Source organism: Strongylocentrotus purpuratus, unplaced genomic scaffold, assembly GCF_000002235.5.
Source record: "Strongylocentrotus purpuratus isolate Spur 01 unplaced genomic scaffold, Spur_5.0 spur5_contig_853, whole genome shotgun sequence".
Classification (NCBI taxonomy): Eukaryota; Metazoa; Echinodermata; class Echinoidea; order Camarodonta; family Strongylocentrotidae; genus Strongylocentrotus; species Strongylocentrotus purpuratus.
The window spans coordinates 372,622-387,430 of NW_022145561.1; positions in this window are offsets into that span (position 1 = coordinate 372,622).

The window sequence follows — 14,809 nt, forward strand, 5'->3', positions numbered from 1 at the left end:
TTAGTCCAACTGTTCATATATCAGATTAGTGCATTCACATAATGATTCATGACGTTAAGCACGAAATGAAACTAGGAAAAAATAGACAAAGCAAAGAAAGAAATTAGGTTCAATGGCTTAAGGCGCAGAATCAACTCTTTCTTTATGACATGCGATTTTTACAGAGAGTTTTCACAATAGAATGTTTTCTTTTGCACAATGAGGGTGATTTGAAATGAATAGCATGCAATGAATCATGAAAAGGCAACATGGTGAGGAAGGTTCGGGGTTCAATGCCTCCTAATGATGGTCTCCCGTGGATAGTCCTTGGTGTGACATCCACGGCCATGACTTGAGGCGGGACCGTAAAGGATTCGATTTTATGGATGACTCGAGCAAAAAGTTCAGCTTGTATAGGAACGTTTTAAAAAAACCTGGTAAAACTGATTTTGGGGAGAGGCACTTTGAAATGGGCATTGAAACAAGCCGAGAAAAAAAAGACTTTTTATAGATGCATTTGTGTATAGAAATTATTAAAACGGAATGACATGTTTTTAATAGGCCTGTACGAATATTGGAGCATTGCCAGGGGTAGTACCTTCCCACTCACCAATGAAAACAGTTGCACTCAGAAAGAGATGGGAAGACAAACTTCTTCCTACGTTTGTAGACGAAATATTAGTGATAATCAAAACCATCAGTACCAATGCTGTTTTCCCGATGACCTTGCACTTATAATGGTCCCATTATAACCAACTACCCATTTACATCTGGGTGGAGAGTGGCTTGCAAAAGGACATTAATGCCCGGCTGGGATTCGAACCCTCAATTCTTGGACTGAGAGTCAAGAGAATTAACCACTATACCACAACACCTCTTCTGAAACTTCAATAATGATTTCAGATAAAGTTTAACAAGTTGATAGTTACAATATGCACGTTGCAATCACTTCATTTTGTATAGAATTGTTTTAAATATAATGTGTTTAATTGTATATTAGACTTGAATCTATAATTAGATGGAAATGGAGAAAACCCCTTCGATGTTAAACTTTGAATATGATACGTATATATACGTATGTAACACTCATCTATGCCCTAATATATATATATATAACCCTACATGGTATATATATAATAGTCCTATTATGTCCACAGCTTCTTTCTGGTGCCATGGACGTGGGGAGGGGTAGGTCTTAGTCCGTGAATGAAAGGCCAACAAAATATTGATTCGGGGTCCTGTCATATCTTCTTTTCATCTCCGTGCTTTATTCCTTCCTTCTCTTTTGTCTTTCTTCTTTTTACCATAGGGGGGGGGGGCGTGCCATCCAATGCCCCCTCCGTCAGCTCTGCCACTGTATTATCAAGAGCAGTGAATGTTCTCTTTCGGCGCCACTAGACGCTTCTTTAAACACTCGTCATTGAACCCCCTTCATTCCTTCCGACATTTAATTGCTTTACGACTAGAGGGTGGGAGTCGAAAGGGGTGCAACTTTGTACCCCATCCGATCACCTCTTTGTCAATAGGTAATACACCATGTGCTATAATGGGTAATTAATTTATTAGATATTGTAGTTGAACTGTTCCTCAAGAAACCGCAGTTCGTGGTCAATGCTTTATTCAACGACGACAAATAAATAATAGAATCAAACTAGGAAACGGAGGTTTCTTCGAGTCGAGTTTTCAATAAAGGAATTGAACGGTTGTTTGAAATGCTACCGGAAATAGTCATGTCGTGCGCATTAAGACAGTGGTTTTAGAGTGATCATTGTCTGAACAAAATAAAGTGTTTTTCTGGTTAGAAACTGTTGAAATAATTCAATAATACAACAATCTTAGCATAATAGTATATGAATGCGGTATTAGAGAGTAGTGACAAACAAGATGATCTTGAATTCCTTAATTCATAACATACAACAAATAGTACAAAGTGCAGAATTATATTACGACGTAAAATTTTCCTTGAGTTAAAATGTTTGTACTGATTCATCTTACAATGTATATATAAACGTCATAAATTGTAACTGGGATAATTTACCTATAAAAATCAAGATTTCGATATCATATCTCGAATGTAGTAATAGACACACGAATGAGTTTGCAAAACTGATGATGTTTGATCGCACAATAAGATAACTGATGACGAATTGCTTATCTTTGAATACTCTTCAAATACGTAGTCTTTAACGCCACTAGTTACATTAAACGAAGGAATAATTTGAAGGCGAAATGTAGTCCACCAAACAATGGTGACATTAAAAAAAGGGTTATTTCGGAAGACTAAAATGTAAATAATTGTCATGGGCATCGGTAAAGAGGGTGCATGGTGTGTGCCCACCCCCCCCCCCTCCCCCACTTCCTCCGTCCGACCCCTCATTCAAACTCTAGATGAGTCGGCAACATAAGATCCTTGTCGGATAGGTGCAAACATTGATGACCCTGTTAATTTTATAACAACTTTTATCATCACTATTAATATTATCATTTTTTGTTGATTGAGGATTTCTTTCGTTTGTTATATCTCGGCAAATTTGAAATGTTACGATTTATTTTACATTTACAGGCAAATCTAAAATTATAAGGACCGTTTCTTCCCAGGCATGAGTGGGTGTGCGTGGATGTGCGTGTGTGTTACGAATATAGTATATTCGCCAAATGCATTGTTTCTTTCTTGACTTACACTATAGTTTGACCACTATTATAGAATCTTCATTACAATGAAGATGAGCATGGTTGCATACAAGATAGATCCATATTGAAACCAGTCTCTATTTCCTGGAATTAATAAACCCAAACCCAAATCGATAACTGGAGTATACCAGTCAGTCACAGGTGTGGTCAATAAACCACGGACAACTACCTCAAACAGCTTCCTCCTGTCAAATATTCTCTGAATAAAACAATCAATGGAGATTTGTGCTGTTTTGACACGCATTAATCATCAACACTTTGTTAAATTTTGAATTCTTTCAAAATGTACTTTGTGTTGCGATTTAAGTGAATTATAATAGTAATATAATAATCTAGATTTATATCGCGCTTCATACGTAATACCGTCTCTAAGAGCTTTACAGATATTATTACCCCGGTCATATAGGACTAATTAACACTCAATGTGCACCATCTCTACTAACTGAGGAGTATAACTATCTATCTATCTGTCTATTCCTACTACAGTATATAAAAGTAGGCATCGTGAGGGAATTACTGACACAAAGGCTTTAGCCGTCCTATCAGGCCCCCATTTCTCTCTCGGGTATGGAGTGGCAAATATAAATTAATGCCTTGCCAAAGGACATTAGTGACGTGGCGGCGGTTGAACCCAAGACCTTTGCAATGAAGTAACTGCTTAAACCACTCGACTACGACACCTCTACGATGATGTTTTCATTTGGTTCGTCTTCCTGTTATAAATCATTGTAAAATCATTTTGACTACAACACAATCGCAACTACTTTCTAGAAAAGTTAGCCTAGAGTAATTTCAATACTGAGCCTTGTGCGTCACTTATTGAAATAAGCGAACATGACGATGAGGTATGACTTAATCCGAACATGATTCCATGGGCTGTACAACAGGGACCCGTTTCACAAAGCCTTTTTTCAATGACAAATAACAAAAATCAGTGACAAATCTGCTGATAACCAATCAGAAGCAAGAATTTCAGTAGCTTATAACAAAACCTGTCATTTGTCACTGATGACAAGTTTTGTGAAACGCCCACCTGGACATTGAAATTGCCATTGACTTGATTTTTCGAAAGAAGTTGCGGTCGTGGTCTGCTGCATGGTGTACATTTATACAAACATTGAGCATTATCTGTATCCTCTAACATTAATTTGATTAAAATGTATGTCTGTGTCGCTTAAATCACCTAAAACCCCACTATTCTACTTGTAGCTACTTGCTCCCTCTATATAGAAAACTTCCCCTAAATCGGTGCCTGTTGGTCCCCCATGATCCTCTTTTTCTTATGTTAGTTGAGAGCTGAGTTAATGAGATAGCCACCTGTCAGTGACCTCGCTGTGTGGTCTAATCCCTTCTAGCCCAGTGGTATTGACGGTCTTTAATTAGAGTAGATCTAGGAGCTTATATTTCTTTTCCAACCATGCCAAAAATATAACAGAGAATTTTGAATCAGAAGCAAGGAGATGTGGTCTAGTGGAAAATTCCCCAGACTGTGAACGACAAGGTACTGGGTTCTAATCCCACCGCGGCACTACCTACGCTTGCCATGCAATTTGAAGGGTTATAATAATAAGTATAAAGTTATATCATTTCGTAAAACTTTTTTTTTCCACATGCATAATGTGGGACAAATCAAATCAAATAAAAAAGACTCTACTAAAATCAAATCAAATTAAATTAAAATCAAATCAAACCTCATCATATCAAACGAAACCTATAATAAAATTAAACCACATCAAATAAAAGGAAATTATATCAAATCAAATCAAATTCAACTTATTCAAATACAGTTATATCAGATCAAATCAAATCAAATCAATCGAATTAAAGATGTGAAAATGAAGACAAATGGGGGAGAGAACTTTGACAATAAAAATAGCTTTAATATGGTTACACAAAGGTTGTCTAAAAGACATTTCCTTAAAAAGTAGAAAAAAAGAAAAAAGAAAAAAGAAAAGAAAAAAGAAAGAAAATAATGTTGCTGGAGTCGTTCGTGCCCTCTCGTATCGGTCATAGGATGAAGCAGGCATGGAAAGGAGGGAATGGTAACAGTGACAATGGCCAAAGGTTGAGTCGTGAAAGAATTTGATGCAATAACTGAGTAAGAAAGAGGAAAAGAAAATAAGCTTGTTTGTTGATGTTTTCTGCAGCCTCCACTCCGGTATCATTAACAGGGCAAACGGTTATGCTAATTTTCTTTTCCTTTCTTTTCCCCGATTCCCTTTCATTTGATTTCTTTCTTTTTTAAGAGGGAGGGGTAGCGTTTGGGGGCACTCGGTGGGCCAGTCATGGTAGAGTCATGTCACCGTTTTATATTACACCGCCGGAGTTGGGTAAGCATAGTTGGCTTTTAAGCAAATCCACAACAAACCAGCCCTCCTCACTCAACCATTGTTGTTTAAAAATGCCAAATCCCCAACGAGGGTTCCCTTTTCTTTCCCCTTCTCCTAAGTTCCCATTGGAACCTGAGAAAGTAACTGTATCATTTTTAGGTTGATTTTCGAAGGAGGTTCTTTCTATGGAGTCTTTTTGGATGAAAGACGAAACTCGACTTGAGTTTCCCTTTCCGATCTTAATCCCAACACACAGGTGAGAAGCGGGGGATATACTCCGGCCGGCCGGGGAGGCCTAGGGGCTGAAGGGCTATCCCAACCACCTACCTATGCTATGGGCCACGTCAGTCCTGGTTTGTTTTCTTTCGAGATCAGTACTAAAAGTCGTTCTAAAGAGCGAGGTATTTAGGCGAAGGCAAGCCAAGATCAAATCCGCTATGGGTATTGACGAAACTAAGGAATGAGGGAGAAAGAGAGAGAGAGGGAAAGAGAGAGGGATGAAAAGAATCAAAAAAAGAAGAAAGTGTCCGTGAAAGCGGAAAAATAAACCTCCCGAAGTTGAAGTTTAGCTTTTCAAGTTTTAACTCTCCGTCGCTTAACAATCTAAGCGAGGCCGGGGGCGACTTCGTGTCACTGTAAAGCGGTTTGATTCTCAGCTCTCTGTCACTATGTCAGCTTTTTGAAACCCCCCTTTTCGCCCTGGGACCCTTCCCGGCTTGGCATCGTACAATAGAGGACCGGTAGCATGGTGTGATTTGATGGGAACGTCTCTTTAAATGGGTCGAAAGTAGAAAACATTCTAGTGGAGAGGATACCGATCCTTTCTCAAAGAAATATTGACCTTTTCTTCAACCGTCCAGCTCGAGGAGACTATCCTAAATATTAGCTTATTTCTTTCATTCTTTTAATCCCCTTCTTTTCTTAACTCTCACCTTTACTGCGCGTACAAAAAAGCGGACTGTTTTCTATTACTTATAATTAGCATAAAAGTAATAGATGAATCTGTTTAGCGTGTGCATGGCTTTAAAGGGTAATTGAATTAAAAGAACAAAATGATTAACGCTTGGTAGTTAAATGATAAGCGCAAGTTTCGCTACAGAAGTTAGATAGAAGGAGTATCTGCTTAGCATGTTTGAAGTTGGAAGCATCCGCAGACGTATAGTAGCAAGCTAGACCGCCAGGCGATATATTGAAGCCGAGTTCAGGTCTTGTGTTGACCGCTAAACTTCAAGCAGAAGAACGTGACACAGACCCAACAAGTGGCTTTACTCAAGTCCCATTTAACAAACCAATCTTCTTTTATGTCTTGCAATTGAAGTGGGATAGCAAAGGAGAATATATAGGAAGAGAAATGACGGAAAAGGATAATAGGGCCCCCTTTTTTTTGTACAAGTGGCTTGGTAGTATGTTCGTTTTTTGTAATTCTATCTCTAAGTGTTAAGAAGGTGTTGACACTTTGGTTTACTCGCCGTGCTTGGTGGGTAAACGGACCAAAGTGCGATGACTGTGATTTTCACCATTCTATTCTTTCATCTCTTCTGTCTCATGTGTGCATTAGAGGTGGTAAAGTTTTATGAAGAGCAGCAGTCGATTGGGGTCCCCCTTCCATACCCTCACCTGTCCTGAACGGCTCGGGGCGGGGTGAGTGACAGGCGTGACGCCGCTCAGTCTGTCGAGCACGTCTGCGTTTCCCAGGTGTTGGCGGGGCGAAGATCGAAGAAGAAGAAGCGGTGCGCGCTATAAGACGGCAGCGCAAAGAGAGGGCGAGCGAGAAATCTGTTCTCCGACTGCGGTGCGTTTCGCTAGCAAGATCCAAATTTGATTTAGGGTTAATGACAATTAAATGAAAATGATGCGCTTGAGGAGAATAGTGAGAAAACTACGAAAAGCAAATTGACATTGAACGCTTGACGGGGCGATCTGATGAGATATGGGCAGAGAGAGAGACATTAATAGGGGGATGAAATACATGCCTTCTTGTCTCGATCAAAAGAGGGGTTCCTTATAGGAAAACATTGACAAGTTTAGCCAACATTTGCCAATGAACGTGACACGTGTTTCAAACACAATTTGGAAGGCTAGGAAAACAATGAAACAAATAAAGGTCCCCTCTTTGTCAAAAATTACATATAAGTGCAAAAGACACTGGGAAAGATATATTTATCCACGGTTGCCACTATACACGCCTGTCCTACATACATGGAGATGTTAACTTAACTCAACTGTTAGTCCACCCATGCACCATGATCCTAAATAGTATATTTAAATTACATCAAGTTTCGACCCCCAAACAAAAGTATATAATATATATATATATAAAAACAAAAATCATTAAGCATCAAAATGTTGTACTTGAACAAGGTCAACCCTGTTACTAATTATGGTGCAGCTGCTGATTCGAGGCTGAGAGAAATTTGCGAGGCATCAAATCTTCATCGTTCAAAAACTTGAGATAGAATCATGTTTTAGATCTCATTAAGTGCTACATGGATTTCTCATTCTTGAATTATACATAAAGAAACAAACAATCTATTATCGCGACCATACAAGTCATTTACAAATGCAATAATGATCATTCAAACCAGTTGGAATAATTATTCACAGTAATAGCACACACTCATGATAGGCCCTATCAATATTCTTCATCCGATCGTTCCGAAATTACATGAAAACTTTGTTTTAATATATTTTTTTAAGCCATTAAAAAAAATCCCTTCGCAAAGAGACTTATCCGTTTGGTAAGAACTATTGGTAAATACAATGAAATATATTGTAAATTTTGGTCTTAGAGTAGCTGGAATTTGCAGATCTTGATATTTTCCTCATCTTTTCTAATATTACCAAATTGTACAAAGCGTTGAGTTGTGAAAAGGGCATATTTTTTCGACGTAAAGTTTCATCGGGAAATACAGTTCGGGCACATTATCATGATTACCTTAAAAAAATCTGTTTATGACATCAACGTGAAACGGATTATATGTCCCTAATTTATTCATGGCATTTGAGTATGTTACATGTTTCTTTAGATATTAATTAAAGGGAAAGTCCACCCTGACATACAATTAGTTAAAATAGAAGCAAAAATATAAAAGTCTCTAATTGGAGAGGACCTCGAAAGATACATCAATGTGTCGTGGACGAGTGGATACGTCGCAGGACTGTCGATCACAAGGTCCGCGGTTCGAATCCCGCCGCGGCACTAATGTCCTTTGGCAAGACATTGATCTACATTGGCCACACTCAACCCAGTAGGAAGGAATTCCTTGAATGCTGTGAGCACCGAAATCGGTAGCCTAGCAGAGCCGGGGTAATATTGGAGCGCTTTAATTGAGCACCTTGTAGGGTGGATATGTGCGCTATATAAAATATCCAATATTATATTATATTATTATTATTTGCCAATATGTGGTTCACTGATGACGACTTTAAACATTCATGAATTTCAGTGACCGGTTCCTCTCATTTTCCGCGTTTATTAAAACCAACTTGATATCAAGGTTGATTTCCCTTTTAAACTGGTTGGATGGTGCAACATTAGAAATAAAAGCGAATTAAAAAAATACATTATCACCTTATACAATGAGGCAAAAACATTTTGCAACTTGCTTTTCCCCCCAATGATGATATTTTTTTTCTCGAGAGAGTTATGTTATTATGCTCTTTATTTAGATATTATTATCACCATTCTAGGCTTGTAAAAATGTAATGGCCTTTTATGCAATCTCCGAAAATATGTCGCTATATAGACCTTTGTTATAATCTGTTAATTGTAATATTTTTATCATCACTTTCTAACTTTTTTAGAGAGCATCAGTGCATAGCAGATATGTTGCAAATATATGGATAATATCACCATTATTTTACAGACAAAAAAAATCAGACAGACAACCAAACACAAATAATTCTTCTTGAAGCTAATCTTGAGCTCTGGTAAGGGCCTCGTATATTGAGAGAACATGGCTATTATTCATTCTGGATTGTTTATCCTGCAGTAGATTGATTGTTTGAACCAGTAAAATAAAAACAACATCACAAAATCTTGCGGGAAATCATCTTCAATAAAAACACAACTCTCGTTGTGTTAAGCACATGGCGACGGGCTTACTTACCTTGATTGCCTTATCTTTCTATACTCAATACTCAGCCCCTATACATTTTCTATCATTACCAGAACACAAGCTTATCCTTGAAAAATCAATTTAGGATGTTTGGGAAACGGTGAACCTGCAGAAGAACTATCTGCTGTATTATCATAATGATTTCCTCTGCTTGTTTAAGTGTTGACTTTGGCAAGGTTAAAAATGGTGTCAACATTTTCTTGATTGATTTATTGAAATGTCAAGAGAGAGAGAGAGAGAGAGAGCCAGGTAAACCACGATACGTTCAAAGAGCAGCTTCCGACAATGACAATTTCAAGTGTCACCTCCCAGATGAAAGCAGGTCTGAATAAAAGAGTCACGGTTTGACAGATCTCATTTGCTCGGTTAATAAGGAATGGAAGGGGGGGGGGTCATCTCAAGACAATCCATTTGACACCTACTTATCTCGTCCAGTGTCGGTTTCTTTTCATCTTGACTTAATCATTGACCGGTTAAACCGCCTCACAACAGACTGCTCGCCATTCAATTCAATACACGGCTTAGACTCCCATTTCACACACCTGTTCCAAACTCCTTTGGCTTAAGATACGGAGATGGTTAATACACTCTCAAGGAGCTCCCCAACAACATAAATTCAAAATAAAGAAGGAGGACATAAAGATGAGAATAAGACGGAAACTTTCACTACGATGCATACAATAAAAACGGCGTCCTAGCTTTACGATTTTGAAGTTGCTAATTTCTTAGCGGTGAATATTAAGAGTAACTGAACAAGATTGTTCAAATAGCAACGATTGTTGTAGGGGAACTACACGTCTGAAGCCGGTTTCGACTGGGGCGATCGAGGTTGGATCAGGGTGGACGGGGGTTAACAGTCGGGGTGCTGAGAAGAAAGGCAAACGGTATAAGAAGATTTGAATTTAACGGAGTTATGGGTTCAATCCCTTCTTTCTTTGTGATCTTTGAAGTTCTGAAAGTGAGTCATGGTTGAAGATCTGAGGACATGAAATCAATGACGCTAGAAGAGCACAGAGGATAAGAGGGCCGTTGGACTTTTCTTGTCCTATCATAATGTGATATTCAAGTGAGAAAGAGTTTAAAGACGAAACCGTGAGCGAAAAGTAGTTCTTGGGAATACGAAAAGTTCGGTTATTTCTTATTTCGTACAGAATATAAAAAGCAATGAAAGCTGAGAAAAAATTTGTGGACAGAAATCTATACGACACAATGATGTATACAAATGGAGCATGTTTATTCAGCATATTTTCCCCCTTAAAACACCACTTTGAAACTTCATTTTTCCAACTGTTTTTTTAAATATTTATGTTTTTAATGAAAATAAAACTGAACGACATAACATATTTACAATATTTGTTTCCAATCGTTAAAAGGGCGTGTTTGTGTTATAGGTCGAGTTATTGATTATAACTTAAACTATTTAAAAAAAATTGCTCTTTTAAATTCTTGATAAACAGGTAATGTCAATACTTTAACAGCGTATATATATATATAATGTCCTCAAACATTATATGTTACAATAAAACACATTCCTTTTGAAATGACAACATTAGATATAATATGCACTTCAAAATACAAAATAATATTGCACCATTTCAAGTTATAAGCCAACTATTATAATCCCTATGGTAGTAATTCAAACTTATCAGAAGACAAGAAAACAAAGGTAAAATACAAAGAAGTGTTTCGGATAAGACGTTAAAGGACCTGACAAAAACCGAACAATACGAAGCAATACAAGGTAATCAAAGAAAAACAGATGTAAATAAAACTGATAAGACAAAGAAATAAATACAGGAATAGTGTCCGTCACTCAAGGAGAGGTCCATGCGGAGCAAAGGAGAGAAGGAGGGTGTGGTGGGGGGGGGGGGGGGACAGTACTCATGATATCTACATTTTAGTATCTTCCTCTGTTTTGACCGGGCTTGAGAGTATGGTTACCTGGTAACTAGGGGTGTGGCCGGCCGGGAGAGGGGTAACAGTGCAGAGCTTAGGATCATAGTGAGGTGGGAATAATCTTACTATCTTACCCTCTGGGCACAGTGAGTGAGTTGAGTGAATGAATAAGCAAAATCTGACGAAGGACTCATAAAGAGAAAATAAGAAGAAAAAAAAAAGGAAAATAGAAATCTGGACCAATTAACTTTTGGATATATGGTTGAGAATCCCCCTAGGGTGGATTTTGAAAACTGGAGAGCCCACTTGAAGAGAGAGGGAAGAAGAAAGAGGAGAGAGATTGAGAGGGGTAAGGGGTGGAAGGGGAGAGCATAAAGTAGAGAGAGAGAGGAAGGGTAGGAGCGAGAGGGAAAGAGAGGGGGAGAGAGAAGACGAGAGAGAGAGAGAGAGAGAGAGAGAGAGGGGGTGAAGTTGTTGAGAGTGTGTGTGTTGTGTGTGTTAGAGAGAGAGGCAGAGAGAGAGAGAGAGAGAGAGAGTATGTGTATGAAGGAAAGATAGAGACAGAGACAGACAGAAAAATATATGTATAAAGAAATCTTATTTGTAAAAAGTAGATGAGTAGCCGCGAAGATGACTGTTTTATGAAAAAGAACTAATATGTGGGATGTGACAGAATACAGAGTACGATTAAACCATCAAAAATAAAGCAGAAGGCATCCCCTCCCCCGAGAGAGAGAGATAGAGAGAGAGAGAGAGAGAGAGAGAGAGAGAGAGAGGGGGAAAGGGGGGGGGTAGGGGAGAAATGGAGGGGGTAGGATACAGATGGGAGAGTTTGTAGGAGAAATGAGGGAAAGGGATGGAGATTACATATATATTTATATACAGAGATAGAAAGAGAGAGAGAGAGAGAGAGAGAGAGAGAGAGAGAGAGAGAGATGGGCGAAGAAAAGCAGGGATAAGATACATGAGAATGGAGAGGTCGGAGTACGAGTGCTAAGGGAGAAAGAGAGAAAGAGTCAATCCGTAATGAAAGCACAGGTGTATCGCCCTCAGCCACAAACATCTTACCTATCAATACAAACCTACCTCACAAGCATTATTATCAAGACACAGTAACCATTCATTATAATGACAAGGATAAATATTCAGCCCACACGTATATACAGCGCCTCTTTAATACCTCAAACACGAGAAAAGGGCCCTTCTAGCGGCTGAGCATCAACGGTTTACCAAAAATGCCGAAATTGTTTGGTTTTTAAAATGTCCAGCTGTATATAAATCCATTTCCCTTCGGGGTAGGATCAATATTTTCAAAAGCATTGGCTTTTGATGATATAAAAGACGAGAGGAAAGCAATGAAACAAAATTATAAGAGGATAGAACTAGGTGAGAGAAGGCAAGTGGCGGATTGGTGATTATGGCTGTAATGGAGTGGCGCTCTTTCTTTAAACTTTGAGAATGTCTGAAATGTTAACAAGCGACACTGTAATGTATTTATGGGTTTTACGGTGCGATAAAGAGAGCATACTTTCACACCTTTCTTTCACAAGCTACAAAAATGCACCGCAATGCGACTCTTTACAACAAAAAAAGTGATTTAAGAAGAAAAGGGAGCAAGTCCTTGGCGCTGGATTAAAAACCCTGAGAATGAAGTTTTTAAGATCTCATGTGAACATACTTTTCTATACGATGGGTCTTCCTTTGCTCCAAGCATTAATAGACACTCTGAAAAGTTGGATGGCTTCACCTTTAGAAATGGCAAATGGAATGTGTTGGAGAAGAATGCAAGCAAGTTAATGACGGATTAAGCACTGTTAGATTCAATAATCAACACCTAGGAATTATGGGTAACATGATTTGAGGGAATCGTTTTGTTACCGCGGAGGTCTATAGAGGGCCGCACAATGAGCTGAGCTTTAGAGTTTATATTTTCGTTCACTTTTGTTACCCAAGGATGCAGAAAGAGTGAAGAGCTTTAACTTTTAATGGATGGATTTAATTTTAGGGTACCCTAGTATCTCGAGATAAACATTGAAAGGGGGTGGGTGGGGGAGGTGGGCGCGACTCAACATGACTTAGAGAGAGAGAGAGAGAGAGAGAGAGAGAGAGAGAGAGAGAGAGAGAGAGAGAAAGGATTGCGATATTATTGTGAACTAAACTGCAAAACACAATATTTCATCAAAGCAAACAAAACAAAAACAATTGTTTGTTAATGTTGGATGAGCAAGTAAGCGATGGTAATCAAGTTGTGATGAGAATAATTAAACCGGTGATGACGGTATCAATTATGAAGATGATGACGACAACGATGGCGACATATGTAACATTACTCCCGATGATAGTGGTGGTCTTGTTGCAGATACAAGTGGAAATGAGTGAAAACGATGGGGTTGGATGACAGACCGTGTGGTAAATTAGCTTTTTGCTAAATAAGTTATCTAATAAAGTGCTGCTACTGCTATTCCAAGTACTGTCGCTGTTATTACTGCCACTACTACCAATTATGATGATAATAATGATACTGAAGATAATGATGATGATGATGATGATGATAATAATAATAATAATAATAATAATAATAATAATAATAATAATAATAATAATAATAATAATAATAATAATAATAATAATAATAATAATAATAATAATAATAATAATAATAATAATAATAATAATAATAATAATAATAATAATAATAATAATAATAATAATAATAATAATCTTTTAAAGTCCACTCCAAATTTTATTAAGTTAAACCGAAAATGGAAATTCTTTTTGCCCAATATTTATTGATCGTGAGCCCGGCAGTTGCTGAGCAGCGCCAGATCGACGTTGCTCTATCCCATTGTTGAACGCCAAACAAGGTAGCAACAACTCCCGTCTTTTAACGTCTTTTGGTATGACGCGGCCGGGGTTCGAACCCACGACCTCCCGGTTGATGATAGAGATAGTGAAGACAATCATAGTGATGCTGATGATGAAAATGATGTTACCGATGGTAATGATGATGAAAATGATGACGATGATGATGCTAATTGTGATGATGATAAGGATGAGGAGGAGGGTGGTCGTGTAGCGGTCAGGTGAAGAGACCCAACTATTTACCATATCGTTGATATATTAACGACTCAAACACATGACTGACCTGGTTAAAAATGTTTAAAAGAAACTAGAAAAACACAAAGGCTTAATATGAAAATGTTACTGGAAATCAGGACAAAAACACAAGATGGATACAACCAGGAGAGGTGGTGGAAAGACGAAAGACAAGGGTGGGGGGGGGGAGACACCCCTATCCCCTTCTTTCATGCAATACCGACATATGCCATTGGATGCGAGTAGGCCATCCTATTCATTACCTTTGTGTCTCCCATGAAAGAACCCAGCACATAATTGCTTTTGAAACATTATAAGCATGAACACAGTCCACGACATTGTTAAATAGATTTCCAATTACATACCGTATTAGTGAAAGAAAGAAAATGTTCGAAGGAATTACAGAAAATGTGTCTTGATGTAACTGCCTTTGAATACCACCAAGGTGGTAGTAGCGCATTGATTTGAAAACGTTTTGGGATTAAAAAGATTCTTTCTAGTTGGTATAACTGGCAACACCCCGTGTGGGATATAAATCATTGTTACAATAGCTACAAAACATTACAGAGATTTTCAGATTGACAGCACAATACAGTATTGTTACGCTGGGATAAGGACGTGTTAACTTTTTTTTACATTAAAAAATATATTAATTATTTGTTCTCTGCTCCTCTTATCACTGAACCTCTCTTCTTTTCT